We start from the raw sequence: 15,890 nt of genomic DNA on the forward strand, positions 1-15,890 counted from the left end.
AATACATGTGAACAGTTGGAGCAGCCAAAGCCAGATGAAGAGCTGGGCCATCAAGGCAGCTGCCCATGGGGAAGGGCGTGGTGTGCCGATGTTTAAGGGACACCAGACGCCCCTGGAGTAAACAATAAAGTGGTGCCAGTAAGGTGCCTTCTGCGCATGCTCCTGATATATCCGGCTACATGGAATTGATCCTATCCTGACAGAATAGATAGCATCCTTCAGAGAGAGAGAAAAAAAAAATCCCTATTTGCCAGCGTTGCTGCGTTTCCAGCTGCCATCGCCCACCCTGAGAACAGCAGTTGTGGGCAGCTGAAAATAATGCCAGGCCTGTGGCTGTATTCTGGAGAATTATGCCATTATCTAAATCAGAGTCCCGATACCAGGCTTCCCAGGCAGTTGTTTGACTTAGAGAATCTTGCGAGAATACAAGAACAAAAACATGGGAACCATTCTGGCAGCATGAAAGTCAGAGAAATTAGATCTTTAAGCAAAATTTGAACAAGGTTTTGTAACTCTAGCAATATAAGTTATCTCTGTGCTTTGAAAGAAATACTATTCGGTTCTTGGACTAAAACAAGTGAAATGGAAGGCAACTCTATAATCAAGTTAAAATGTTTCGGTGCATGCGATAGTTCTCTTGTTTTTAACATCGAGACAGACATACGTGAATGATATTCGTCGCAAATCGGTTTTTCCCCTTCTCAGCAAATGACGGGTCAATAGGATATTGGCTTGCGGGGACACCACGTGAGTCCCCTCGGGCTCCCCACATTCTGTCTGGCCCCGAGCTCAGTCAGTGCCCAGCACGCGGAAACTCTCCGTGTGCCTTTGCGGTCACGTTGACCTACGTTAAAGCATCTGATGACGAGTTCCCCAGCAAATGCTGCATCGGCGACTTCAGGACTTCAATCTGTAGCATGAAGGCAAGAGGAGACGCTCAGCTGTTGTAAGCGTGCTTCTTGGGACTTCCGGGCAGGTCTGGCCTCTGTATCTCCCTCCCCTCTTTCCTCTCCTCCCTCTCCCTTCTCCTTTGCAATCCTTCCTTCTCTTCTCCTTGCCCACTTCTCGGCCCTGCTCCTCCGCACGGCATTCACCCGCACCACTCTTGGGGCGCTGTCCCGTCCGTGCTAGGTCTCTTCTCCCCTCCTCTCATCCTCGCGTCTGCCTCTCCCTCAGTCTGCACGACGGGCTAGTCCATAGGCCATTAGACAACAATTCAAGAGAATGGTCTCTCTTCTCTGAATTTCCACATGTGGACTCTCGGCTGTGGTTTTATCTGGCAGTGTCATGCACTTGAGGCGAGGGCTGGTAGCCTGGGGGTCAGGAGGAAAGGCTCCACGTTCATTTTTGCCTTCACCAGAGAGATCTTGGCACGGTTGTGAGGATTAAATGCATGTAATCAGCAGATCTCCTGGACCCCGGGGTCTCCAGGAGCAGAACAAGGCAGCTGGACTATAGCTGTAAGTGTTCACACATCTTCAAAGATGTAAGAACCTTTTTTACAAACGTGATTTTACATGAGATCCGATGTACAGAGCCCTTGAGGCAGGCGATGCTCTAGAAGCAGGAGGCCAGGAGCTCGGCTTCCTAGGGCTCATCCTCCACCACCACCACCCTGGTTCCCAGCCCCCTTCTCAGGTGGCCTCCCAGGAACCTACTCCAGATCCACTTGAGATCCACGGTAACTCCAGGAGCGGGAAGGTCCTTGAGGGCAGCTGCCGAACCTTGTCTCTTCCGGTCTCTAGTCCCCCGCCCATCCCCTCAATGTCTCCTCCGCAAAATGCTAGTTAGATGCAAACAGCTCCTGTTTATTTACTCCAGTCAACTTCCTGGTGGCTAGGAGGGAATATTACCGTATGCTTGTAATTACAGAGATTTCGCCTGTCTGAGGCGGTATTTCAGAGCGTGGTTAGGGGTTTGACTTCGGAGTGATAAAAATGGATGCAATTTCTTAGTCAAATCCACCTTGTGGTCCTGGGTGTTCTGAGCATTGACTCAGCAGGAGGCGACTGTTGGGATGGTTCTTGGCTCACAGTTTTCTCTCCTCTCAGACTGACACCAACAAGTCCCCAAGGCCTTTTTTTTGGGTAGCATGACTCTCTCCTCACTCAGTTTTGGCTCTGGTTTATGGGTCTGAGTGTGAACATTGACCCAAACCACGTCAAGCAGCATCTTCCCCTGGGGTTTTCTAAACTGGAAACGAGAGAGTATTGTGTACCTCTTTGTGGAGGAGGTGGCCCCTGGATGCCAACCCCAGGAGCTCTCTGAGCTGTGGTCCCCAGCATGTGAAGGCAGTCAATCTGTGAAAGAAAAGGAAGCGTCTCTCAGAGAGGGATAGAGCCATGTGGTGGTCAAACCCCAATTTCAGATTTTTGCTGGGCCCCTGCCCTTATTCCTGATTGTGGTCCTGTATCTTTCTAATTCTCAGTGTGGCCCGAATCAGTTGGACTCAAGTTCTGTCACTTTCGACCAAGAAAGTCCAGACTCATTCAAGAAACGCTCCTTTTTCCTGTTTTCATCCGATGTCCTATTGAGCTTATTTTTCATAATGTTAGTTCTGAGGAGACCCCACACTTTGTCCTTCTCTCCTCCACATGAAACCCAGAGCTCAGTGTGACCATCTCCCAGGCCCAGAGAGCCATCTCCACGGGGAGACCCTCTCGGACCTAGAGTGATGGCGGGACACTGTTTTCTGCAAGACTGGTTGGGGCCCCGCCTTCGTGTCAGCGTGATATCCTCTAGTAAAGAGCCACTTAGGATACTTGCGAACTGCATGGTAATCATCTGTTTCCCCTCCTGGCTCTAACCTTCTTGAGGCAGGAACACTGGTCAATTTCTCGATTCCCAGTGTCCCAATGCTTGGGAAATTTTAGGCACTCAAGTTTAGTTTTTGTTTGTTCGTAGTAAAATGCCTTGCCAGATAATACAATTTCCTCTCTCTCTCTCTCTCTCTCTCTCTCTCTCTCTCTCTCTCTCCCTCCCATTGAGGGGTTTATACTTTCAGTCAAGGATGCTAAAAAGTCTCCTTGCGTCCCTGAGAGTGGCATCACATCCCCCAAAGGATTTCCCTCCAAAGAGTGGATGTAAGGTACCCTGGAGGTTACCCAACTCAGCTTATTATAAGGGAGAGTGAATGAGTAGCTCCAACATCTAGGAAAGGGGGTAGAATATTTTGAGTGTTGAGGGTTTAAGATAAAAAGCAAAGCAATTGAACTCCAAAGGCGGAGCTCTGGAGGGAAAGAATGGCCTTCTGAACCCCTGAGGTAGTAGACACTGGAACCAAAACCAGCTCAGTGCCTCGGAGGCTAACCAGTGCCCCAAAAATGTGAATGGAAAGAGCTGCGCAAGAGTCGCTGCATGGTAGGGGCACAGATGTGGGAGATTTTGCTGGGGTCAGCACTGAGGAAACGGCACTGTCCCCCCTCGGAGAAGCCTGGCAGACCTGCGCAGAGATCTGGATCTGCAAGGCAGTGTTCCCTGGGGAATCGGTACCATCTGCCAGAGCCCACAGGACTGACAGCGTGTTGCTAGGAGAAGCAGAGGGTGGTGGCCTGAGTGGCCTCCTGTATTTTCTGGTGGGGCTGTGTGGGAATCCAGGCTTCCTGGACGGCTGATCGGGGAACAGGGAGGTGTGAGAAAGACACCACAAGATCCTGTTAACAGCAAGCCTCCAGCAGTTCATCAGAAACAAAGAAAAGTGCCGTGACCAGATTTTGTATCCCAGTTCTGGAAGGCGATACCGCCTATGTGTTTGAATGGACACATGTGACGTTTGGGTCAAGTCTCTTGGGCCGTGTCACAAATTTCAGTACGTCAAAAGGTCCCCGCTGGACTATTACTACATAGAAATGCCAGATGTTTGTACGGGTTTCACTCCTCACAACAGTGCTGTGAAGATAAGCCGGGCAGTTGGCACTATCTCCATTTTAAAGGTGAGGAAACCATTGCTCAGAGAGATGGGGTGACTTGCCATTGTTACAAGGACAGCTAATGGCAGAGCCGCTTCCACTGTGTGGCTCTCCCTCACCAGGGTGGGAAAGTGGGGGGAGTGCTTGGCCCCTTGTCAAGACGTCGGGGGGTTCTTGCCCTTCTACCAGTTGGCTGGGTAACAACAGGCCAGCCCTCTTTGGAGATTTCTTTACGTTTTCCTTCCCTCATTTTGGGGGACAAGCCGTGGTCTCAAAGGCCCTTTCTGGTGTGACCATCTCTGGACTTGGGGATATAAAGAGAAGAGATGGCTCATGTATGGGGTTGGAGGAAAAACTGCTAGTTATCCTCCAATGCCTAATTTCCTCTCTCTCTCTCTTTCTCTCTCTTTCTTTTTTAAAATAAACTTTCATTCTCGGGGCGCCTGGGTGGCGCAGTCGGTTAAGCGTCCGACTTCAGCCAGGTCACGATCTCGCGGTCCGGGAGTTTGAGCCCCGCGTCAGGCTCTGGGCTGATGGCTCAGAGCCTGGAGCCTGTTTCCGATTCTGTGTCTCCCTCTCTCTCTGCCCCTCCCCCGTTCATGCTCTGTCTCTCTCTGTCCCAAAAATAAACGTTGAAAAAAACAATTAAAAAAAAAAAAAAAAAAACTTTCATTCTAGAATAGTGTTAGACTTACAAAATGTTGCAAAGACAGTACAGAGTTCCCATATAGCCTACTTTCCTCTGTTGCTATACCTTATTTTAATATAGTACATTGGTCATGATTAATAGACCAATATTGATACATTATTATTGACTAACGTTCACATTTTTTTTTCAAATTTCCTCAGGTGTTTTTGTTTTGTTTTACAAATATCTTTTTTGCTTGTTAGTTTTTTGATTCCAGGATCCCACCTAGGATATCACGTTATACTTCTTAGTCATGTATCCTTTGACTTTTCTTGGATATGACAGTTTCTGAGACTTTCCTTGTTTTAGATGACCTTGACAGTTTTTAGGAGGACCAGTCAGGTATTTTGTAGAAGGTCCCTAAATTGTGATTTGTCTGATGTTTTTCTCATGATTAGATTGAAGGTTACATGTTTCAGGGAAGACCACAGAGGTAAAGTGCCATTCTTATCACATCATATCGACTATCAACATGATTGATCACTGTTCATGTTAACCTTGATTACCTGGCTGGAGGTAATATTTGTTAGGTTTCTCCACTATAGAGTTACTCTTTGTTTTTCCCCTCCTTTTCCATACTGTCATCTTTGGAAGAAATTCACTATCTGTAGCCCACACTTAAGGAGTGGAGAATTATGCTTGACCTCCTTAAGAGTGGAGTATCAGATTTTTTTTCATTCTCTCCTACTACCTAGTCAATCATTTATTTATATTTGTATGGACAGATGGATATTTGTTTTCACTATGGGTTATAATCCAATACTACTTTATTTTGTTGCTCCCTTCTTTTATAGTAGTAAAGCAAGTAAGTACTTGGCTGCATAAATGGCTATCATGAGCGAGACTACATTTCCCAAAGTACCTTGCAAGTAGGTATGACTATATGATTAAATTCTAGCTGGTGGTATGTGAACAGGAGTGACAGGTACTACTTGTTTCTTTCCTTGAATGCATTTGCTGAAATGTGGCATTGAAGTTAGAGTTGTGGCAGCCATCTTGGACAAGAAAATGACCTTGGAAATGGAGACCACACATGGTGGTGCAATAAGATAAAAGCCTTGGTTCCTGACACTGTGGAGCTCCAAAGAAACCCTGGACTGACATGCCTGCCTGTATGTTACCTGAGGTGGAAAAAAAAAAATCTATCTTGTTTAAGGCTCATAATGAGTTTTCTGCTATTTCCGAAAGAACCTAATCCCAACTGATACAGTGTTGCATGGGTGTGTGTATATACAGGGAAGGGATGGCTCCAGGAAATAAAATTGATTTTTAAAAAAATACACTAGAATCTTCTAGTTGGTTTTCCAGAGAAGGGTAATTGTGTTATATTCTTTTTAAAAATGTTTTTATTATTTTTTGAGAGAGAGAGAGAGAGACAGACAGAGAGCAAACAGGGGAGGAGCAGAGAGAGAGGGAGACACAGAATCCAAAGCAGGCTCCAGGCTCTGAGCTGTCAGCACAGAGCCCGATGCGGGCTTGAACTCACAGACTGGGAGATCATGACCTGAGCTGAAGTCGGATGCCCAACTGACTGAGCCATCCAGGTGTCCCCTTTGTTGTATTTATATTATTTATAATTTTAGTAAAGATACACCTATGGGTAGAAGGGTGTTGTTTGCTTGCTGTCTGGTTCTCTGACTTTCTTTGTTTTGGGAAACTCGCTAAGATTGGTTTTTGACTCACAAATAAAAGGCAAATTCCACCCATTATCCTTGGAGTAAACTGTGAGGCCACCTGGAGTCTCTGTAGATGACGCAGAATGTTCTATTTAGTGGCTTAAACCCGGTGAATCTTTTGCTGCTGTTTTTGGAAAAAAAAAAAAAAAGAGAGAGAGAGAGAAGATTTTTCTGGAAAAGATTTAGTTAGAGAAGTGTTCCCTGACATGGGCTTAAGATTGAAAGACTTACACTTTGAGAAATAGACTGTGGATTATTGCTTTTGTCTTGTCTGGCCATGGAATTTCTCCTAGCCAAAGGTTGGGGGAGTGGGGGGAACAGTGCCCATGCTGGGATGGGACTGGTGGAGAAGGTTGGATGGGCTACAAGGGGTTAAGTGGCATATACAACCTGGGAAGTGGAGAAGAACTGATGGAGGACTAACTTTGAGAATGGGGACAGAGGGTTTTCGGGAGGGGAGAGTGATGTAGCCATGAATTAATGGGAGGCTTGGAGGTGATTATGAGATCGCACAATGCAAAACCAGGAAATGATGACTGCAAATATCAGCTGCAAATATGATATTACCCTTATAAAGTTTAGGCCCATGTAGCTCGATATCAGGGCAGTGTCACCACCCATGTTTTGTTACATGGAATTTGTGAATAGCCCAACTTCTTTACTCAGATTTCTCAAAACTCCTGGCAAAGACTCAAAGAAGAACACCGTTCCTTTTCCTCTTTTAGTCATTTCTGTTCTCACGGCTGGCTATTCCAGAAGCTGCTCTCCACAGTTTCTGGAAAACTCTCTTCTTCTCAGACCCTCACTGATTTTCCTCTTCTCTCCTCCTTCCCCTCATCTGTATCTTCATTACGTGAAGTTGACCTAGCCCATCTCGAGGAGGTTGCAGATGGAAAAATTAGGATGGAAGTTACAGGGTTCTGTTTTGCTGGAGGACGTGACAGGTAGCTTTTCTACCCACCCAGTTTTACTAAGGAAGTGGCAATATTTGTTGATAATATGCGTTGAATTCATGAATAAAGGCATCCAGTCAAATACTTGCCTTCCCAGATGCCTCAGGAGTGGCACGTGACCATTTTGGCCAATGACGTGAGCAGCAATCTGCTGAGAGTTTCTAAGGATACTTTTGTTTCCCTGGTAAAGGTCTTCTATGGCTGGCATGGCCCCTCCATCTTTCTTCCTACCTTGAATTAAGAGTGTGCTGTTTTGGATTCACAGCAGGTATTCCATGCATGTCAGCCTCTTAACCTTCCTTCTTGTTTCTGCCATATCAGTGCCACCCACTGACCCCCACCTGTCGAGGCCAGTCTGAGACTAGGCAGGGATACCTTGACATGCATGAGCAGAGGCTGGATCCTAAGCCACCCTCTTGCCCCTGGAAGAATTTAGATTAAGGGTGGTATGAGGTATGAGGGGTCAGTCGCCAGGAAGAGATATAAGGAAGAGAGAAAAGGGGGGTGGGGATCTTGTTGTTTGAGGGCGGGAGGCACTGGCTATTCAGAGCTCCCAGGGCTGTGAATGATATGTGATTCCAAAGGGTGAGCTGAGATAAAGCATGAGGGCATGAGGGCCAGAGCCAGGGCGAAACAGTGGGCCACGCCTGCGCATCAATATATGGGTCCTTATCTAAGGCAGAAGGCCATTCAGGAAGGCGGAACCCTGGCAGGGAAATTGTGGAATCAAAACGAACGATGTAGCAGGGCGGGTAGAGCGTGGGCAAAATGGGCCGAGAGAGTCAAAAGTTACAAACTTCCTATTATAAACTAAATAAGTCCCGGGGTTGAATGTGCAGCCTGGCAACCATCCTTGGTCGTACTGTGTTGCCTATTTGAAAATTGCTGAGTGTGGAGCTTGAAATTCTCATCACACGAGAAACACATTCCGTAACCATGTATGGTGACAGATGTTACCTAGCCTGATTGTGGTGATCGTTTCACAAAGCATACAAATATTGAATCATTATATTGTACCTGAAACTAATATAATGTATGTCAATTATACTTCGATTTAAAAAATGGCCTATTTACCTATAATAAGGACTAGGTCAGGTTTTCTATTTTCACAGGAGACTTAAGCCCCCCAGAAGATGGACATGGGGAGATTCACACACACACACACACACACACACACACACACACACACACACACACACATACACACACACTCCATCGCTCCATAGTATATGGGTGACCCACATTATAATCTGACAGCGCATGGCTAGGCTCTCCTTAATCACAGCAGTCCCATGTGAAGAGCCTTTCTGAGTCCTACGTCCCAGAGAGGGCAGAAGCAATGTAACTTTACTCAAATTTTGTTAATAACATCTTTGTTCGCAATAACCTCTAAATGATATCCTATAAAAATGTAAATTATCTTCTCTGCTATCTGTTACTTAAGAGCAATATTATAACAACAATAAAGGAATCTAAAAATGATCTAATTTCACGTTTTACTCCAAAACTATGGCCAGGGATAAAGGTCCCAGTGACTGTGGTGTCTGGCAATGTAGATTTTCAATGTGCAGGTAAGTATTGATGGCCTCTGAAGGACTGATTTAGTTGGTCAGACTTAAAAAGAGGGAGACTCTGCAAATGTTGGGTTCATAGATCTTCTCTTTTTGAGGATTTGAATTTTAATCAAGATATATTCAAAGGTTTTGCACATGTTTTTTTTTTTTTGTTCAGTGATTTATATAAACTGGTTTAGTTAATCAATATAGCTCATTTATATTAAAATGGTGTTATTTCATTGGTGTCAAACCAGCCCCTGGGAAGCCTAAAGAGTGAGGAATTCATATCCATGCAGGGAGACACAAATAGGAAAGAGCAGGGGTAGGAATGGAAGCAAAGAAACAAACATTCCAGGCAATGACGTGTGAGTGAAGAAGACGGTGTCACAGTCTCTGTAAGGGAGAGCAAGTGGTACCTTCCTGGAACTCGGTGGGTCTCCCTCGTCTCCTAGCTGAGAAACTCGGGGTTCAAAGGCATCAGGCTATATCAGGCTTTCCACTGAGTGTGCGCTTTGCAGTTTTCTGTCATACCCTGTTGCCTTTTGAGGATCTGGCTGTGATCCTTCTGTGTATGTCTCACTCCTATTGACTCTTTTTTTAATTTTTTTGTTTTTTTTTTAATGTTTATTTATTCTTTGAGAGAGAGAGAGAGAGAGAGAGAGAGAGCACAAGAAGGAGAGGGGCAGAGAGAGGGAGACACAGAATCCAAACCAGGCTCCAGGCTCTGAGCTGTTAGCACAGAGCCTGATGTGGGGCTCGAACTCACAAACTGTGAGATCATAACCCAAGCTGAAGTCGGACGCTTAACCGACTGAGCCACCCGGGCACCTCATTCCTATTGACTCTTAAGAGGACCAGAAAGGGTAGCAATCTCTCCCCAAACATCATCTTGTCTGAAGCTTCTGGATAAGGCTTTTACAGTTAAGCTCAAACTTTGTCTTTCTTACAGGGTTGTACCTTGTCTACCCCTATGAAAGTATCAATAGACACAGAGTTTTATCATACTTTTTTTTGACAACCTGAGACCTGATGGCTCTAACAACTGGGCTCTCAAGTGTTTAACGTGTAGGCCAGCAGATGGCGCCATTTGTCATTCATTGACACCCGCGTATGAAAGCATGAGGCACGGCTTCTTGCCTCTTTAATTTGGGTAGTATTATAAGTGAAGTGTTTTCGACTGTTTATTATGCATGAGCCAAAATTCCATGAATGTGTAACATTTTCTCCTGTATTTCCCTTTTTTATAACATCATTTAAATTCCTTATTAATAATTTAAAAATGTTCTGGATTTTAATCACTTTTCTCATCACTGAAATATCTGATGAAGGGATGTTTTTTCCCTCTGCTGAAGGTGAGATAGAGGAAACCATCAGCCAGGAAGGAAGATGAGAATCTCACTCCTAACTCAAGCTCATGGCCCCCTGCGCTTCACCTCATCTTTTCAGTTTAATTGAATAGTACTTATTTAATTAATAAAAATATCTGTCTGGTGCAGGTTTCAGAAATCCAAGGCTTGAATACGCTGCCATTAATAAAACAAGTTTTTTTTTTTTTATATCCAAGTTTAATTATGGTGGTGTTTGTTTGATAGCTTGTTACTGTAAATAAAAGAGATAAAGGCAGCCCTTCACTGGAGTAGCTCGAGAGCTGTGAAATATGTACCTAATTAAAACTATTGGTGTAAGAGGCTAATAAAGTACATGTGCCTACTAGATGTCTTATTCTAATGAATCTCGGCTAATTTGCTTTGACTGATGAATTTCGGTGTTAGTGGTAGGGGCTGAATAATTATGAAATTTATCACAAGATACAAGGACTCATTAAGGATTACTCAGGTTGAGTTAGAGGAATGTTTTCTTTGTCGAGAACACAGGCCTTGACCAACATAATTACGGCAATGCCAAAGAGTAGCCGGATTCCAATCCAAACTCAAGCGGATGTTTAAGGCCAGGAGGGGCGCATGGTAGGGGGTGGGTGGTGGGGGCAGACAGGAGACTGTCGATTCTGGAAGAAACACCTGTGTAGTATTCAGGCCTGAATTTTAAATAGAAGCATTCAGTGCACACAGACCTCCTCATGGATGGTTCTAGTGACAAGGACTCCCTTCTCACTCTTTTATTGAAAACATTTCCCCACTCTTCAGGGAGAAAAATAGATGAGCCTAGCATTTCTTTAGCAAGGACACTGCTGCAGGAAGCCCATTCAGCCCCCAATTCTTTTTTTTTTTTCTATTTATAGGTTTCAGCTTTCTGAGTCTCCCAGCTTATTAATGAATCTGATTTCATTAACTCCTGGCTGGTAGACCCCCAAACTGAGGCCACGACTGGAGCCCATTTGGGCCAGTCTCATGGAACCACTTGCCGAACACCCAAGAGGGAAAATATCTGTTTATCTTGGAATGGAAGTTCTCACTCTTACAAGGTGTGCTGCTGGCAATGCAGAAGGGCTGTCTTCCCCACGATGAACTGGACGCTCTACCCCTCACCACCCAGAAACCTGAGCAGAAGGTGAGGACACACCGGGACACCTTCCCGAGGACACGAACCAGAGGCGGTGGCAGAATCGCCCTCCTGCAGACAGGCAGGACTGCGGCCAGAGGATGAGAGCAGGGAACGAAGACCCACAGCGAGCTGAGGCTGGTTTCCACCTCTCCTTCTGGGGGCCAGGAGGAGGGGGGTGGGAGAGGCGGGGGACGAGAGGCAGCAATGCTCCAGTGAGTGACAGGTGATGACACCCAGCTAGAAGCCTTGTCAAACAAATGGAGACCTATTTACCCCCCTACCACTAGAGATGGCTGTTCCCAGGGCTGAAATCAAGGGGGACAACATAAGGTCTCAGGAGGGCTTCATGGCCCTGGCCCCGGGGCAGTCCCAGTGTGAGAAGGTTCTCTTCTTGTTCACGTAGGAACAAAGGACTTTAAACTCTATGACATCAGACCAGATATATAAATATATCTAAAGTGTATATACACATACTCGCATAAATATTTGCCTCTCAGTGTGATTTAAAATGGAAACAACTACAAATTCAACTTGTAGGTATTTTACTACCAAAGCATTCAAATCAATTAATCCCTTGCTTTGTTTTTCTTTTTAAAATAGCTTTGATACAAACTTTCCCGATTTACTTAATTCTGAAGAGAAATGCCTGGCACAACATGAAGCGAAATTTCAACCTTCGTGCCAAAGAGCAAAACTTATTAGATAACTTGTTGAATTAAAAAAAAATTAATGTTTATTTAATTTTGAGAGAGAGAGAGAGAGAGCAGGAGAGGGGCAGAGAGAGGGAGAACAGAATTGGAAGCAGGCTCCAGACTCCAAGCTGTCAGCACAGACCCCGACGCGGGGCTCAAACTCATGAACCGTGAGATCATGACCGATCAAGACCGTGAGATCATGAGCCGAAGTGGGATGCTTAACCGACTGAGCCACCCAGGCGCCCCAATAACTTGTTGAATGTTTAAATTGTTGTTTTCTAACTCAGAAAGGCATCTCTTTTTCAGGAAAGAAAATATCGCTATGGTTCAGGGCAAGAGTGGTGTAGGTTTTAGGGTTTCCCCTTCTCCATCCCCATCCTGACCCTTTTGCCTAAATAAGTAATAATAACAATAATTCGTATTAAGTGCTTACTGCGTGGCAGGCAGGGTGCTCTACACTACCCTCAAGACAACCCTAAGAGAGGGGAACTATTAATATTTTCATTTTACAGAAGAAGAAACTTACGCACACTGCCACAAGGTCCCACCCAGCAGGGGAGCGCCTACCTAACTGCTACACAATGTTGTCTTCTGATTGTGGTATGCTCTGAGAATCTTCTAGAGCTTTACCACAGTTTTTCCTTTCTTACCACATAAGCAAAAAGAAACCATAGCTCAAATGCAGATTAATGCCAGATCTACAGACTCAAATGGAGTCATGTGGGGTTAGCATCTGTTTTGAAGGCTTTGCTTTCAAGTGACTGTGGATAGGAACGCAGGAGGCTGGGCACCAAAGTGGAAACTGAGCCTGTGTGTCAGCATCGGTGGGGCCACTATTTTATGTGAGGAGAACTCCTTTTGCCTTGGATCCGTCATCTATAAAATGGAGTTGGCCGAACAGTCCAAATGCCAAAGGGTTGGGCACCTATATTGACGGGCTTGATATGAATCCCCAAATAGAGCCGCCTGCCTCTTAAAACCTTGCTTCTTCCCAAGCCATGATTTATATACACTGCTTTGTCTTTTATGGTTTCCTGAGTTAGTTGTTTCAGACTAAAATTTGTGTGTTATAAGCCTCGGCGTGCATGATTTCTTAGGTTTTTAATTACAAATGTAGTTTTGACCTATTAAATCACGTGTGAGGTAAATTTACCATAACAAAGCCTTATTAATCCCCCACAATTAAGAATTTACAGTTCTTTTGCTGAACTTTTTATTGACCTCCCGTGAGGATACTTGCACAACTATTGCGAAGAAACTTTGTAGCCTCTAACCGGCAAGCCAGAGGTGTAGCAGTAAGATTATGATTTAGGAAATCACTTGGTACATGGAGCCAGACTTCCTGTTTTTATAAACGGCGTCTCCTTGAGGCCTTACAATAACCGTGTGAGATTAGCACCATTGTCCCTATTTTATAGATGAGCAAACCGAGGCACGTGATAGGAATTGACCAAGATTACACGGCCACTAAGTGGCAAAGCTGGGATTCAAAACAGGCCGCCTGGCTCCAAAATGCGCGCTCTAAGCCAGAGTCTACACTGCCTCTTTTAATCATAATAACAGCAACAACAACAATAGCAGCGGCAACAAACACATAGAGCACTTACTATGCTCCCAGCACTATCCTATGATAATATGGATGTTAGCTCATGTATTCTCATAGTAACTCCATGAGGGGGGTCCATTTCTTATATCCCCCCTTTATAGATGAGGAAACTGAGGCATAGAAAGGGTAAGCAACTTATTTGAGGTTCCATAGCTGGAAGGGAGTTACCAGCCCAAGCAGTGGGCTGCAGGGTCGCCCCTTCCCCCAGGTGACACTGTTTCCCCCTCTGCCCACTCCCACCTCTGCTGCCCACCCTGGGAACTCCTGCCATAGCAAACTCGCCCCCCCCCCCCCCCACCGCCTCCCTTCTCCAAACCCACGGTGCACTTGCCAGCGGTGGGGCCTTCTCTCCAGCCGTTCTCATGACCTGTGAAGGGCTCTTGCGCTCCTGCCTGGGTGGTTCCAAGCTCGGCTGCTCATAGTCTCTGAGGCTCGGCTTCCTCAGGTGTAAGGTGGGGGTGCTGTGATGATTTTCTAGGGGGATGCATGTCAAAATTTGGGTACGCATGAAGTCTTCAAAGAGTGACAAGTTCTTTTGCATCTCTTATCCTCAAAGCCCAGTTCGGGTCCCTTCCTCTGCAAATTCCTTCGGTGGACAGTATAATCAGCTGGCCTCTGAGCTTCCCCAGCCCTCTGTGTATATATCTCTATTTAGCACTAATCGCCGCTGGCTTTGTATCGTGGTTGCTTCTGTGTGTGTCTGACTCTCCCGCTAGACTCCGAGGTTCTCAGGGTCAGAGACTATGTGTGATTCATCTCCATGTCTCCAGATGCAAGACCAGGACTTCAATGCATACAAATTCTTAAAAATGTTTTGGTGAATTGAATTAAAAAACAATGTGGCGGAGCTGTGGGCTCCATTAACAACGAGCTGCCTGGCCAGGTGGCTCTCCCAGAAGGCTGGGGGTCACTCCCATGATGGCAATTTAGAAATGGAGCCAGGGCGCCTCTGGTTTCATCTGTCCCCCCCACTCCCACCCTTGCTCTCTGCTCGCCGCTGCTCAAACCACAGCTTTCCTGATTGAAGGCTTCCTTCCTTCCTCGGCGTGTTCCCTTCGCTGCAGTGTGCCTGAAGTGCTGGGGAGCCTGAGTCCCGGGGGTGATTGGAGGAGTCCTCTGTCGTTGCCTCGGATGGTGGCGGATGTACCAGACTTGCTTCTCTCCCAGGTCTCCTTCAAATGACCTTCGCTGAGGCCCAGAAATTTTGACCTACACTTTTAGGTTAAAAGCATCGTCTTCCGAAGTTCTAAACTGATGGAATCATGGGGCACACTGACAAAGGCTGTCTCCATGACCCCAGTTCCCCTTGGCATGCCTTGTTGGGAACCCTCATGGCAGAGAGAGAGCTAGATCAGAGGTTTGGGCCCTGGAAGGAGCAGCTTGTGACTGGGGGTGGGCATGTGGGTGGCGTGTGGGGAGAAGACCATGTCGGCAAAGAGGGCCAGGACATGGATGATGGGACGAGGCAGTCTCAATCAGAAGAGAACAGAAGATAGAGAAGGTGGGTGGTGAGGAGATGTGTCCTCCGGGCCCTCTGCTTCCTGATTGTGCCTACAATAAACTGGGAGAAGTCCCTTGTTGGATTTCTGGTGGTTGAAGGCCACCCTGAAAAAGAAGAAACTTAATCCCCATGGTGTTGCTCCCGTTAAAGGGCGAGGGGAGAGGCAGTGCATTCTGGCTGCTGAGAGATCTGACCCTGGGGCCCCACAGAACCAGATTTCGATTTTGGTTCCGCTAGGGACTCTCTCAGGGATGCCGCACAGCTAGTTAACCCCTCTGTACCTCACTTTCCTTGTCTTTAAACTGTGGACATAAATAATAATGCCCCATGAAGCTCTTCGGAGGCTGATAGGTGATCCTGGATGGTAAGCCCTCAGGAAAAGACAACCAGGCTTCTGAAGAGAAGCAGCCCCAGCTGCTTCCAACATCCGTGCCCAGGGTCCGCTGAGGAAAGTGCCAGACCACTCAGAGGGACAGTGATCAGGAGCAGGCTGGCCATGACCCTGGTCTGCAGAACTCACCGGTGTTAGTCCTGGGAGGGTCGGATCCCAAGTGTCAGCTGATTAGGCCCGAAGACTTAGCTGTCTAGCCGTGGCCACATAGCCGGGGAGGCACCAGAGTTAGGCTTCCGCCTGGTGCCTCGTGGCCCTTGGCCAGGGCCCTGGAAGCCAGAGGCATAGGGAGCAGCAGGCTTTGTGAGGAAGGGTTGGGCCACTTCCCGGCCCATAGCAACCACCACCCTCAGACTTAAAGGCTCACAGAAGGAGGAGGAGACCTGCAGACCACAGGTTGCTGGCGGGATGGCT

The 15,890-nt window shown here is 46.4% G+C and overlaps 1 long non-coding RNA gene across 1 annotated transcript in view; it reads left to right on the plus strand.

Annotated features, from left to right (window-relative positions):
• LOC109502437 overlaps positions 1 to 15,890 on the plus strand; it is a 75,021-nt gene that overhangs the window by 50,436 nt on the left and 8,695 nt on the right. The window contains exon 3 of the long non-coding RNA XR_006584469.1: positions 11,021 to 11,289. This is a non-coding gene — a long non-coding RNA (uncharacterized LOC109502437). The remainder of the gene's footprint in view (positions 1 to 11,020; positions 11,290 to 15,890) is intronic.

The sequence above is a fragment of the Felis catus genome, chromosome C1 (assembly GCF_018350175.1).
Source record: "Felis catus isolate Fca126 chromosome C1, F.catus_Fca126_mat1.0, whole genome shotgun sequence".
Taxonomy (NCBI): Eukaryota; Metazoa; Chordata; class Mammalia; order Carnivora; family Felidae; genus Felis; species Felis catus.